This window comes from Triticum aestivum, chromosome 1D, assembly GCF_018294505.1.
Source record: "Triticum aestivum cultivar Chinese Spring chromosome 1D, IWGSC CS RefSeq v2.1, whole genome shotgun sequence".
Classification (NCBI taxonomy): Eukaryota; Viridiplantae; Streptophyta; class Magnoliopsida; order Poales; family Poaceae; genus Triticum; species Triticum aestivum.
The window spans coordinates 158,579,255-158,594,298 of NC_057796.1; positions in this window are offsets into that span (position 1 = coordinate 158,579,255).

The following is a 15,044-nucleotide window of genomic DNA, read 5'->3' on the forward strand; positions in this document are numbered from 1 at the left end:
TTAGTACAGGCGAAGGCCAGCAAATAGGTTGGGAAGCCGCCAACTAGAGAGCGAAAATGGTCATGAACATGCATTATGCATAATGAACATTGGATACTAGCATGAGTAGGATATGAACACCATGAACATAAATATCATAGAGGATATGTTGGTTTTGATTCAACTACATGCATGAACATGTGCCAACTCAAGCCACTCGAAACATTGGGAGGAGGATACAATATCATCATACTACATCACAATCATTTTAACACAATGTTGACATCAAAGATAAATCATTATCCACTCCTAGCTACTTAAGCATGACATGAGAAACTATAATCTTTAATTGTCATTGCAAACATGTTTGATCATAATGTGTTGAATCATGGATACTAGGTTAAACATATTTACAAAACAGAACAAGTTGAGTTCATACCCGTTTCTCTCTGCCACAGTCAGTTCACCAAATATCGTCATTATTGCCTTTCACTTGCACGGCCAAACGATTTGAAAATAATAATAGTGCAAGAGTCCCATGGACTAAGCTGGAATCTGCAAACATTTTATTCAAAAGGAGAAGACAAAATAATTTGGGCTCTTTGTTAGATCAACAATAATGCATATGAGAGCCACTCAACATTTCATAATGGTCTTTGCTACTTCTTGAGCTTGCGTTGGTTTTTTCCCTTGAAGAGGAAAGGGTGATGCAACACAGTAGAGATAAGTATTTCCCTCAGTTAAGAACCAAGGTATCAATCCAGTAGGAGAAACGTGCAAGTCCCCAATAGATGCACCGGTACAAACAATCAAGCACTTGCACCCAATGCGATAAAAGGGTTGTCAATCCCTTCAGGGTCACTTGCAAAGGCGAGATCTGATAGAGATAGATAGAACTAAACAAAAGATAAAATATTTTTGGGTTCTTTTTGGTTTATAGATCTGAAAGTAAAAGATTCCAAAATAGTAGATCGGAAACTAGTATGATGGAAAATAGACCTGGGGGCCATAGGTTTCACTAGAGGCTTCTCTCATGAAGGCAAATAATACGGTGGGTGAACAAAGTACTGTCGAGCAATTGATAGAAAAGCGCAAAGTTATGAAGATATCCAAGGCCATGATTATGCAATATAGGCATCACGTTCGTGTCAAGTAGACCGACTCCTGCCTGCATCTACTACTATTACTCCACACATCGACCTCTATCCAGCATGCATCTAGAGTATTAAGTTCATAAAGAACAGAGTAACACCTTAAGTAAGATGACATGATGTAGAGGATTAAACTCAAGCAATATGATAAAAACCCCATCTTTTTATCCTCGATGGCAACAATTCAATACGTGTCTCGCTACCCCTACTTTGTCACTGGGTGAAATCACGCAAGATTGAACACAAAGCTAAGCACATCTCCCATTGCAAGAAAAACCAATCTGGTTGGCCAAACCAAACCGATAATTCGAAGAGAAATACAAAGATATCAAATCATGCATATAAGAATTCAGAGAAGATTCAAATAATATTCATAGATAAGTTGATCACAAATCCACAATTCATCGGATCTCGACAAACACACCGCAAAAGAAGATTACATCGGATAGATCTCCAAGAACATCGAGGAGAACATGGTATTGAGATTCAAAGAGAGAGAGAAAGAAATCTAGCTACTAGCTATGGACCCGTAGGTCTATGGTAAACTACTCACGCTTCACCGGAAGGGCAATAGAGTTGATGTAGATGCCCTCCGTGATCAAACCCCCCTCTAGAAGGATTCCAAAAAGGCCCTCACGATAACAAAAGGTTGCGGCGGTGGATAAGTGTTTTTGTGGATGCTTCTGGTGGTTTTAGAATATATGTGAATATATAGGAGGAAGATCTAGGTCAGGGAGTCACCGAGGGGCCCACAAGGAAGGGGGTGCGCCCCCCTAGGGCGTGCCCTCCACCCTTGCCGCCACCTCGTGGCTCTTCTGACTTGCACTCCAAGTCCCCTAGGTGTCTTCTGGTCCAAAAAAATCATCATGAAGTTTTATTCCGTTTGGACTCCGTTTAGTATTCCTTTTCTGCGAAGCTCAAAAACAAGGAAAAAACAGAAACTGGCACTGGGCTCTAGGTTAATAAGTTAGTCCCAAAAAAATATAAAATAGCATATTAATGCATATAAAACATCCAAAACACATAATATAATACTCCCTCCATTCCTTGATATAAGGTGTATAGATTTTTGAGAAAAAATCCAAAATATAAGGTGTATTGCGGTGCACCACTCGTTTGGATATTTTTTTAGGGATTTGATTACATTTCCTTATATCATGCAAGCTCCTCTATTTTCTCATGTCAATTAGTCAGGTGCAATCTTGCCCAAAACTTGTGAAAGTTTGCCTCCACGTGCGTTTTTTAGAGGTTGTCATTGTTGCATGCAATAAAAATTGCTTTCTAAATATGTATGATCTATTAGTGTGGAGAAAATAAGCTTTATACGATCTTGTGATATGGAAGAAATAAAAGCGGCGGACTGCATAATATAAAGTGACAATATAAAGTGACGTTCTTTTGCATTAAGATTTCGTGCATCCAACCATAAAAGCACATGACAACCTCTACTTCCCTCTACGAAGAGCCTATCTTTATTTTTGCTTTATGTCTTATGCAAGAGTCGCGGTGATCTTCACCTTTCCTTTTTACACTTTATCCTTTGGCAAGCACATTGTGTTGGAAAGATCCTGATATATATATATACTGTGTCTACCATAGCTTGCCACAGAACTAGTTAAGGGTCGCTAAACTTTTAACGGTTTAAAAGTTATCAAAAATATGAAAATAATATGGGAGCATCTCTCTAATGTAATAAGATGATCCAACGGAGGGATTGTCAAAATATGCATCTATGTGTCATCGACAAAAATAATAAGCATTTCAGCTCACTGCGACATAAATATATACTGAACTATTTGTTTTTTTTGTCCAAGACACATACTATCGTATTTTTTTAATCCCTCCGTTGGATCATGTTATATTATAGGTGTGTTGGTTCAATATTTTTTTTAGAATTTTTGAGAACTTTTGTACCGTTGAAACCCTTAACTAGTTCTGTGCCAAGCACTTGTAGAAAATCCTACTCCTATATTATATATATATATATATATATAATATATATATATATATCCAATTGGATGCAAGTTATCATAAACTATTATTGTTGACATTACCCTTGAGGTAAAAGGTTGGGAGGCAACACTACAAGCCCATATCTTTCTCTGTGTCCGAGTAAAACTCCCTACCCATAAGTATTGCGTGAGTGTGAGCAATTGTGAAAGACTAAAGGATGGTTGAGTATGTAGACTTGCTGAAAAGCTCTTATATTGACTCTTTCCGATGTTATGATAAATTGCAATTGCTTCAATGACCGAGATTATAATTTGTTAGTTTTCAATGAAGTTTCTGATTCATACTTGACATTGTGAATAAATTGTTACTTTAGCATAAGAAATCATATGACAATATATATATATATATATATATATATATATGTTGTTGTTGTTATAAGAATGATCATGATGCCCTCATGTCCGTATTTTATTTTATCGACACCTCTATCTCTAAACATGTGGACATATTTTTGTTATCGGCTTCCGCTTGAGAACAAGCGAGGTCTAAGCTTGGGGGAGTTGATACGTCCATTTTGCATCATGCTTTTATATCAATATTTATTGCATTATGGGCTATTATTACACATTATGTCACAACACTTATGCCTATTCTCTCTTATTTTACAAGGTTTACATGAAGAGGGAGAATGCTGGCAGCTGGAATTTTGGGCTGGAAAAGGAGCAAATATTAGAGACCTATTCTGCACAACTCCAAAAGTCCTGAAACTCCACGAAAATCAGTTTTGGAATATATTAAAAATATTGGGCGAAGAAAGCACCAGAGGGGGCCACACCCTGTCCACGAGGGTGGGGGCGCGCCCCTGCCTCGTGGGCCCCCCTGGCAGGCCTCCGGTGCCCATCTTTTGCTATATGAAGTCTTTCGCCCTGGAAAAAATAAGAAGGAAGCTTTCAGGACGAAGCGCCGCCGTCTCGAGGCGGAACCTGGCGAAACCAATCTAGGGCTCCGGCGGAGCTGTTCTGCCAGGGAAACATCCCTCCGGGAGGGGGAAATCATCACCATCGATCCTCTCATCGGGAGGGGGTGAATCTCCACCAACATCTTCACCAGCACCATCTCCTCTCAAACCCTAGTTCATCTCTTGTATCCAATCTTTGTCTCAAAACCTCAGATTGGTACCTGTGGGTTGCTAGTAGTGTTGATTACTCCTTGTAGTTGATGCTAGTTGGTTTATTTGGTGGAAGATCATATGTTCAGATCCTTTATGCATATTAATACCCCTCTGATTATGAACATCAATATGATTTGTGAGTAATTACATTTTTTCCTGAGGACATGGGAGAAGTCTTGCTATAAGTAGTCATGTAAATTTGGTATTCGTTCAATATTTTGATGAGATGTATGTTGTCTTTCCTCTAGTGGTGTTATGTGAACGTCGACTACATGACACTTCACCATTATTTGGGCCTAGGGGAAGGCATTGGGAAGTAATAAGTAGATGATGGGTTGCTAGAGTGATAGAAGCTTAAACCCTAGTTTATGTGTTGCTTCGTAAGGGGCTGAGTTGGATCCATATGTTTCATGCTATGGTTAGGTTTACCTTAATACTTCTTTTGTAGTTGCGGATGCTTGCAAGAGGGGTTAATCATAAGTGGGATGCTTCTCCAAGGAAGGGCAGTACCCAAGCACCGGTCCACCAACATATCAAATTATCAAAGTAACGAACGCGAATCATATGAGCATGATAAAAACTAGCTTGACGATAATTCCCATGTGTCATCGGGAGCGTTTTCCTTTATATAAGAGTTTGTCCAGGCTTGTCCTTTGCTACAAAAAGGATTGGGCCACCTTGCTGCACCTTGTTTTTCTTTTTTTACTTGTTACCCGTTACAAATTACCTTATCACAAAACTATCTATTACCGATAATTTCAGTGCTTGCAGAGAATACCTTACTGAAAACCGCTTGTCATTTCCTTCTGCTCCTCGTTGGTTCGACACTCTTACTTATTGAAAGGACTACGATAGATCCCCTATACTTGTGGGTCATCAGTGATATCGCTTGGTGATCCAAATAGACCTTGGGTAAATGATGATCATGCTGGCGGAATTGAATGTTAAAATGACTCGCTAGGCGAGTAGCAAAAATACCGCCATGAATTTTACCCTTGGTCCTGTTAAGGTGTAGGCCATGTGCAATAGTAGCTCCTAGGCTATAAGTGTTATCGCTGTATAGTGCACGGCGTAAGACAGCGAAATCGGGGGCACTAAGTGCACCAACCTTCTCTCTAGCAAGTAAACACTTTGCAATGAATAGAGCAAAATAATGCACAGAAGGAAACTGCAGGCTGGTGGTGGTGACACTCGATACCCCTCTCTCATCTCCCACTGACAGAGTGCGATAAAATCCCTCAAACTCTGTAGGCCTAGGCTCTCTTATTTCCCCGTCAGAAGGGATCAAGCATATATCGCAAAGTAAGTGCTATCAGACGGGTTTCAGCGTATAAATTAAACTGCACCTTAGGGGGGTTATTCCTACTTATGAAATGAAAACTTTGCACAAAGGAATTTGTAAGGAGATGATATTGTTCACACTCAGCTACGATGAAGTTGGTGAGGCCAGCATTGGCAGCAAATTATGCGAACTCTTGATGGATTCCGGCTCCATCCATGAAGGGGTTATGTGGCCATTCGCACGGCCGCACTTCCGCAACAACTCCCTTGGAGTTCTTCTTGGAATAAAACTTCCTAAAGAAGCTCATCTTATTCCTATGAACAAAATTCTGAAACTTTTAGTCCACAATTTTTTTTCTCAACAAAACTTGACAAGATTGATAGCAACTACTCATACGCATGCATAGAGGCTATATTGAGCATTCAAACTACTTAGAAATCCAAGAATTCAACATGCAAGCTCATCTACAGCAGCACCAAGAGTAGCTAATTATTCAAAATATAATCCACTAAAGCAAAAACTAATTGAACCAATGAAGCAATCCCCCAAAACAGTTTTGGAAACGGAGCTTTAAGCAAAGAGATCGAAATCCGCAGGTTTGAGACCAAGAACACGAGGGAGAGAGCAATGGTGAATTTTTTCTGGAGGTAGGTGATGACATGGGCTAAAGAGATAAGTGAGGGGGCCCACGTGGGGACCATAACCCACCAGGCTGCGCCTGGGGATGCTGGCGCGCCCAGGTGGGTTGTGCCCACCTGGTGCACCCCCCTCTGATGTTATTTGCACTAAAATTTCAGAAATATTCATAAAAAATCGTATTAAATTTTTAGGACATTCTGAGAACTTTTATTTTTGGGTCATTTTTTATTGCACGGAAAATCCAGAAATCAAGATAAACATGGCATTTTATTTTATTTAACTACGAAAAATAGAAAATAAAAGGCAAGGACAGAAGGTTGTGCCTACTAGATTCATCAACTTCATACCTCTCAAAAGTGATCCATTAATAAGGTTGATCAAGTCTTATTAACAACCACCTTTGATTAGCATGAAACCGAAGAACTTCCGTAAAACACTAAGTTACCTCAACGGGGATATGCATATCCCCAACAATAAGTATATCATAATTCTTTTTGGCAGTAGGTAGAGGTAGTTGAAAACTTCCAATAGTGAGTGTCGGAGATTTTTCAATAACATTTATACCATTCACTTGGAATTATTTCTTCGGAAAGTGCACCATATGCTCATTACCATTGATATGAAAAGTGACCTTGCTTTCATTGCAATCAATAACAGCCCCCGCAGTATTCAAAAAGGGTCTACCAAGGATAATCGGCATGTTGTCGTCCTCGGGCATCTTAAGTATAACAAAGTCAGTTAAGATGGTAACATTTGCAACAACAACGGGCACATCCTCACAAATACCGATAGGTATGGCAGTTGATTTATCATCCATTTGCAAAGATATTTCAGTAGGTGTGAGTTTATTCAAATCGAGTCTTTTGTATAAAGAGAAAGGCATAACACTAACACCAGCTCCTAAATCACATAAAGCAGTTTTCACATAGTTTCTTTTGATGGAGCAAGGTATAGTTGGTATTGCCGGATCTCCAAGTTTTTTAGGTACTCCATCCTTAAAAGAATAATTATCAAGCATGGTGGAGATTTCAGCTTCAGATATTTTCCTCTCATTAGTGATTTCATGTATTTTGCATAAGGGGACATCTTTAAAATATCAGTCAAGCGAGTACGCAAAAAGACTGGCCTAATCACTTCAGCAAAGCGTTCAAATTCTTCATCATATTTCTTATTAGTTGATTTAGGTGGAAAGGGCATGGGTTTTTGAACCCATGGTTCTCTTTCTTTACCATGTTTCCTAGCAACAAAGTCTCTTTTATCATATCTTTTATTTTTAGGTTGTGGGTTATGAAGATCAACAACTGGTTCTATTTCAACATCATTATCTGGTTCTTTATTGTTTGGTTGAGTGTCTTCATGAACATCATCATTATCTTTTTCATTATCACTAGGTGAATGTTCATTGCCGGATTGAGTTTCAACATCAAAAATAGAAACATCATTACTAGCTTCAGGAGGTTTTTCTATCTCAGGTTCACTAGAGGTATGCAAAGTCCTATCATTTTTCTTTTTCTTTTTGGTAGGACTAGGTGCATCAGTGTTAATTCTTTGAGAGTCTTGTTCAATTATTTTTGGGTGTACCTCAGGATAAAGTGGTTCCTGAGTCATTCTACCTCCTCTAGTCATTACCCTAACAGCATGATCATTGATATTATTATTCATTTCATCAAACAATTCTCTTTGAGATTTAGCAACTTGTTCTAGTTGAGTTTGAACCATAGAAGCATGTTTTCCTACACCTCTAACATCATTTGAGATTCTGAATAAAAAATCACTCAAGCGAGCAATCATATCAAAATTGTATTTCAATTGTTTCGTAACATTTGCATTGAAGTGATCTTGTTTTCTAATGTAGTTATCAAACTCATAAAGGCATTGACTAGGATGCATATTGTAAGGATTGCCATTATCATTAAAGAATTTGCCTCTACCACCTTAAGTGGTGGTGTATCAAGCCCATGTATTTCTTCAATAGGAGGTAAAATTTTAACATCCTCGGCTTTAATACCTTTTTCCTTCATACATTTCTTTGCCTCTTGCATATCTTCAGGACTGAGATATAAGATACCCCTCTTCCTCGGAGTGGGTTTAGGTGGTGGTTCAGGAAGAGTCCAATCATCATAATTTTTCAATATGTTATTCAATAATTCTTCACCTTGTTCGACAGTTCGTTCCCTGAAAACACAACCAATAGAACTATCTAGGAAGTCCTTAGAAGCCTCGGTTAGTCCATTATAGAAGATATCAGGCATTTCATTTTTCTTAAGAGGATGATCAGGAAAAGCATTCAGCAATTGGAGAAGCCTCCCCCAAGCTTGTGGGAGACTCTCTTCTTCAATTTGCACAAAGTTAAATATTTCCTGTAAGGCAGCTTGTTTCTTATGAGCAGGAAAATATTTTTCAGAGAAGTAGTAAATCATATCCTGGGGACTACGCACACAACCAGGAGCAAGAGTATTATACCAAGTCTTAGCATCACCCTTTAATGAGAATGGAAATAACTTGAGAATATAATAGTAGTTAATTTTCTCATCATGAGCAAATAAGGTGGCTATATCATTCAACTTAGTAAGGTGTGCCACAACAGTTTCAGTTTCATAACCAAGGAAAGGATCAGATTCACCCAAAGTAATCAACTCTGGGTCGACAAAGAATTCATAATCCTTATCATCAACAAAGATAGGTGAAGTAGCAAACTTAGGATCACATTTCATTCTAGCATTCAAAGATTTCTCCTTCAGTTTGCATAATTATTTCTTAAGATCATCCCTATCATTGCAAGCAAGAAAGTCTCTAGTTGTCTCCTCATCCATAACATAACCTTCCGGTATCTTAGGCAATTCATATCTAGGTGGACTAGGTCTAATAGGTGTCTCAAGATTTCCATATTCGATGATTTCATCAGTTTCAGCATTCTCAATAACTTTGGCTCTAGAAAGTTGTTCATCAAGAAATTCACCCAGTGGCACATTATCATCAAGCAAGGTACTAGCATCGTCATAAGCATTATCCATGGATATAGCATCATCAATAACTTGCGACATATCAGAATTAATAGCATGTGGTGGTGTTGCAAGTTTACTCAAAATAGAAGGTGAATCAAGTGCAGAGCTAGATGGCAGTTCCTTACCTCCCCTCGTCTTAGAGGGAAATATTTTAGTCTTGGTATCCTTCATATTATTCATAGTGATAAATTGATAATAATCCCAAGTGACTCAACAAATATAGCTATGCTCTCCAGCAACGATGCCAGAAAAAGGTCTTGATAACCCACAAGTATAGGGGATCGCAACAGTTTTCGAGGGTAGAGTATTCAAACCAAATTGATTCGACACAAGGGGAGCCAAAGAATATTTGCAAGTGTTAGCAGCTAAGTTGTCAATTCAACCACACCTAGAGATTAATTATCTGCAGCAAAGTGACCAATAGCAAAGTAGTATGATAGTTTTGATAGCAGTGGTAACAGTAACACTAACGTTAACAATGATAGCGACGATTTTGTAGCAAGTGTAGCAGTAACAGTAGCAGTAGTAACTTAGCAAGAACAATATAAGAGAAATTCGTAGGCATTGGATCGGTGGATTAGTTGGATGATATTCTGTGACGCCCCGAGACCGACGCTTCAGAAGACTTCCATATTTTCGTGATCACCGTGTGTTTATTTTGTGCTTGCTCTTTTATTTTTGCATTGCATCATGTCATCATGCCATCATGTCATTAATCTTTGCATCTCAACTCAACTGATAAATTGCATAGATGGTTGATCTATTTAAATCGAGGGTAGGGTGACTTCTCTTTATAACATATCCTCCCAATATTAGGGAGCTATATTAAATATTCTTTAATTTGGAAATCACCATAACACACTTGCAAATTATCCCAATGCCTTTGTTATCTTAAATTCTTGGTCTCCAACCTTGCCATATATTCTTTCATCATATTCCGGAGCTCCACTAAAAATCCGAACATTTTTGGACCTTCCCAACCCTCACTTCCTATTCAAATCATTTGAATTTAAATCAAATGAGTTTGAATTTAAATCTTTCAATCATGGCCTTTTCTATTTTCTCGGAACAAGCACATTTTTGTGAGTCCGGGAAAATTATCCGCGTGTCCAACTTCGTCCCCTAACCTCCCTTTCTTTTCTTTCTTATCTCTGTTTTTTTATTTTCTTTAGAGTGAGAGAGAGAAGAGAGCCTGCAGCCTAGCCGACCTCTAAGCCCAAAGCCCAGCCGGCGCCCCCACCAGCTCTAACCCTAGCCCTCACCCTGCTCTCCTCCCTTGCGCCGCCACTCCCTCCTCTCGATCTCTCCCTCTCCCTCGCTCGTGCCGCCATCCGCAGAGAAAGAGAGAGGAGCGAGACTCCTCAAGCCAACCACCCCGCGGCCCCGCGAGCTCGTCTGCCCGCACGGCCATGGCACCGCCGGCCTCCATGGCCACGCCTTCGCCAAGTGTCAGCGCAGCCTCGCCGCATCCTGCCATTTTCCGTCGTCGCCGGACCCGCGCCGTCCTCTGCTTCCTCTACGGCGACCAGGAGCCACCTCGCCCGCGCGTCTCCTCCACCAGCAGCCTGCAATGCCCGAGGGGAGCCGAGCTCCTCCCGGTCCCCATGGTGGCTGCTTCCCCTGCCCCGAGCTTCCCGGCAGCCGGCGTCCAAGTCCCGCGCCCCCATGACCTCGCTGCATCTCGCGCCGCTGCTCATGGCCTGCAACCAACCTCCTCCTCCACCGTCAAGTCCGCCGTTCCCCGTCGTACCGTTGCTGGATTTCACGCCCAAGTCCGCTGCCACCTCACCTTCGGCCATGCCTTTGCCTTCCTGTACTGTTCTTCGCTGCACGCCAAGACCACCCTGTGGAGTTTGACAAGTACCACTACGACCCGTGTGCGACTATGCGGATTCGCCAAGTACCCCACCGGCAAGACCGACGCCTGAACAAGCACACCGGCTCTGTGGTTTTCGGCAAGTCCCTCGACGACCAGCGCTTAGTACCACTACGTTTGCCATGTACGTCTACACCAAGACCGGACCGACAAGTACCCCGACAACGTGTGTACCTCTACCGTCGACCCCGTGGGCGTCAAGTTCCTCTATGAAACGTGTACCACTATGCCCAAGTTCCACTACAAGATGTGCCACTATCGTCATCGTGTACCACTACTTCCACTACCGTCGCGAGAACAACTACTTCCACTACCGTCGAACCCGATCCGCTCCGAAAAGGCACGCTTCGAAGGTATAACCCCGAGATGACGTCCGTGGACCGAATGCATGTGTTGTATGAGATGCACCCTATGTTTGGACCGTGTCCGAATTGTTCCTTGCACGTTCTCCGTAAGCCATGCCACCGACATGTAGGACACCTGGTATCCGGGATCACTCCCCGTCACTCTTGCATTTTGTTGAGTACATAAACGGGAGAGAACTAAATAATTGATGTGGTGTTTTGTCAATATGCAACTCGTTGCATATTGAGCTCCACTTAATTCGTCGTATTGTTTGCTGCATTTTGCCATGCCATGCCTCATTTAAACCGGACATGCATCATACTTGATTGTGCATTATGCCATGTTTATGATTGTGTGTTTACCATGTTGTTTGCTTCTTTCCAGATTGCTTCTCTCGTTAGCTTCGGTTTCGTTCCGGAGTTGGTGAGGGTTCGTTCGACTACATCCGTTTGTCTTCTTCATGGACTTGAGCTTCTTCCTAGCGGAATTTCAAGCAAGATGACCATACCCTCGAAATCACTTCTATCTTTGCTTGCTAGTTGTTCGCTCTATTGCTATGCCGCGCTACCTACCACTTGCTATATCATGCCTCCCATATTGCCATGTCAAGCCTCTAACCATCCTTTCCTAGCAAACCGTTGTTTGGCTAAGTTACCGCTTTTGCTTAGCCCTTCTTATAGCGTTGCTAGTTGCAGGTGAAGCTGAAGTTTGTTCCATGTTGGAACATGGATATGTTGGGATATCACAATATCTCTTATTTTAATTAATGCACCTATATACTTGGTAAAGGGTGGAAGGCTCGGTCTTATGCCTGGTGTTTTGTTCCACTCTTGCCGCCCTAGTTTCTGTCATACCGGTGTTATGTTCCTTGATTTTGCGTTCCTTACGCGGTTGGGTGTTATGGGAACCCCTTGACAGTTCGCTTTGAATAAAACTCCTCCAGCAAGGCCCAACCTTGGTTTTAACATTTGCCACCTAAGCCTTTTTCCCTTGGGAGTCGCGCTCCCGAGGGTCATCTTTATTTTAACCCCCCCGGGCCAGTGCTCCTCTGAGTGTTGGTCCAAACTAGAGCACCGTGCGGGACCGTCCCTTGGCAACTTGGGTTACGTTGGTACATGTACGCTTCGCTCATCCGGTGTGCCCTGAGAACGAGATATGTGCAGCTCCTATCGGGATTTGTCGGCACAGTCGGGTGGTCTTGCTGGTCTTGTTTTACCATTGTCGAAACGTCTTGTAACCGGGATTCCGAGCCTGATCGGGTCTTCCCGGGAGAAGGAATATCCTTCGTTGACCGTGAGAGCTTGTGATGGGCTAAGTTGGGACACCCCTGCAGGTATAAACTTTCGAGAGCCGTGCCCGCGGTTATGTGGCAGATGGGAATTTGTTAATGTCCGGTTGTAGAGAACTTTACACTTGACTTAATTAAAATACATCAACCATGTGTGTGGCCGTGATGGTCTCTTTTAGGCGGAGTCCGGGAAGTGAAAACGGTTTGGGTTATGTATGAACGTAAGTAGCTTCAGGATCACTTCTTGATCACTTCTAGCTTCTCGACCGTTGCGTTGCTTTTCTTCTCGCTCTTATTTGCGTATGTTAGCCACCATATTTGCTTAGTGCTTGCTGCAGCTCCACCTCATTACCCCTTTCCTGCCCATAAGCTTAAATAGTCTTGATCTCGCGGGTGTGAGATTGCTGAGTCCTCGTGACTCACAGATTCTACCAAAACAGTTGCAGGTGCCGACGATACCAGTGCAGGCGACGCAACCGAGCTCAAGTGGGAGTTCAACGAGGAACTTGGTCGTTACTATGTTTTGTTTCCTGGTGATCAGTAGTGGAGCCCAGTTGGGACGATCGGGGATCTAGCATTTGGGGTTATCTTCTTTTCATTTGGATTTGACCGTAGTCGGTCTATGTGTGTATCTTGAATGATGTATGAATTTATTAATGTATTGTGTGAAGTGGCGATTGTAAGCCAACTCTCTTTATCCCATTCTTGTTCATTACATGGGATTGTGTGAAGATGACCCTTCTTGCGACAAAACCTACAATGCAGTTATGCCTCTAAGTCGTGCCTCGACACGTGAGAGATATAGCCACATCGTGGGCGTTACATATTCATCATATAACAGTCATAACCTAGGGCGATACAAAACTAGCTCCAGTTCATAAATATAATGTAGGCATGTATTCCGTAAATAATCGTATGTGCTTATGGAAAGAACTTGCATGACATCTTTTGTCCTACCCTTCCGTGGCAGCGGGGTCCATATGGAAACTAAGGGATATTAAGCCCTCCTTTTAATAGAGAACCGGAACAAAGCATTAGCACATAGTGAATACATGAACTCCTCAAACTATGATCATCACCGGAAAGTATCCTGACTACTGCCACTCTGGGGTTTACGGATCATAACACGTAATAGGTGAATATAACTTGCAAGATCGGATCTAGAACATAGATATAGTGGTGATAACATAAATGGTTCAGATATGAAATCATGGCACCTGGGCCCAAAGTGACAAGCATTAAGCATGGCAAAGTCATATCAACATCAATGTCAGAACATAGTGGATACCAGGGATCAATCCCTAACAAAACTAACTCGATTACATGATGAATCTCATCCAACTCCTCACTGACCAGCGAGCCTACGAAGGAATTACTCACTCCCGGTGGGGAGCATCATGGAATTGGCGATGAAGGAGGGTTGGTGATGATGAAGATCGAAGATCCCCCTCTCTGGAGCCCAAAACGGACTCCAGATCTGGCCTCCCGATGAAGAACAGGAGGTGGCGGTGGCTCCGTATCGCAAAACGAGATAATTCTTCCTCCCTGATTTTTTTCTGAAAAAAGGGTTTTATAGCGTTGGAATCAGGGTCTGCGGGGCCACCAGGTGGGCACAACCCACCTGGGCGCGCCTGGGGGCGCCCTGGTGGGCTGTGCTCACCCAGGGCCCCCCCTCCGGTGGTTCTTGGCTCTAGTATTTTTCTTTTATTATATAAAAATTCTCCAAAAAGTTTCGTTCCAATCCGAGAACTTTTATTTCTATACAAAAACAACACCATGGTAGTTTTGCTGAAAACATCGTCTGTCCGGGTTAGTTTCATTCAATCATACAAATTAGAGTCCAAAACAAGAGGAAAAGTGTTAGAAAAAGTAGATACGATGGAGAGGTATCAATCTCCTAGATTAGTTCTTGGATGTTTCCTAGGATTTTTTTAATTTTGATGCAATGTTCCCCATCACTCCTCTCCTCTCCGAGCGGTGGTGTGCGGCATGGGACAACCTCGTCGTTCGGAGACGCATCGCTCCGTGGGGCGCGACGACGCTGGTGGCTGTTGCCCCTGCATGGAGGGCTGCACGGTGTGGTCTGCTGGGTGCGGCCGTGGTGGCGGTGGCGTTGCGGGCCTGACAGTGGTGGTGACCCATCTCAATCTGGATCTGGCGGCTCACCCATGGCAGGCGGTGTGGGGGCTGGCCACGACCCGACGTGTGGCACTGGGAGTGGACCGCAGTGGCACGCGACTAGCTGCTGCCGGTATGGCGGTTGCCGATGGTGAGGTGGTCCCTCGGTGGATTTGGTTGCCACGGCGTGGTGGGGAATCCATGGAGGTGGTCTGGGTCGGTTCACGGTGGTGTGGT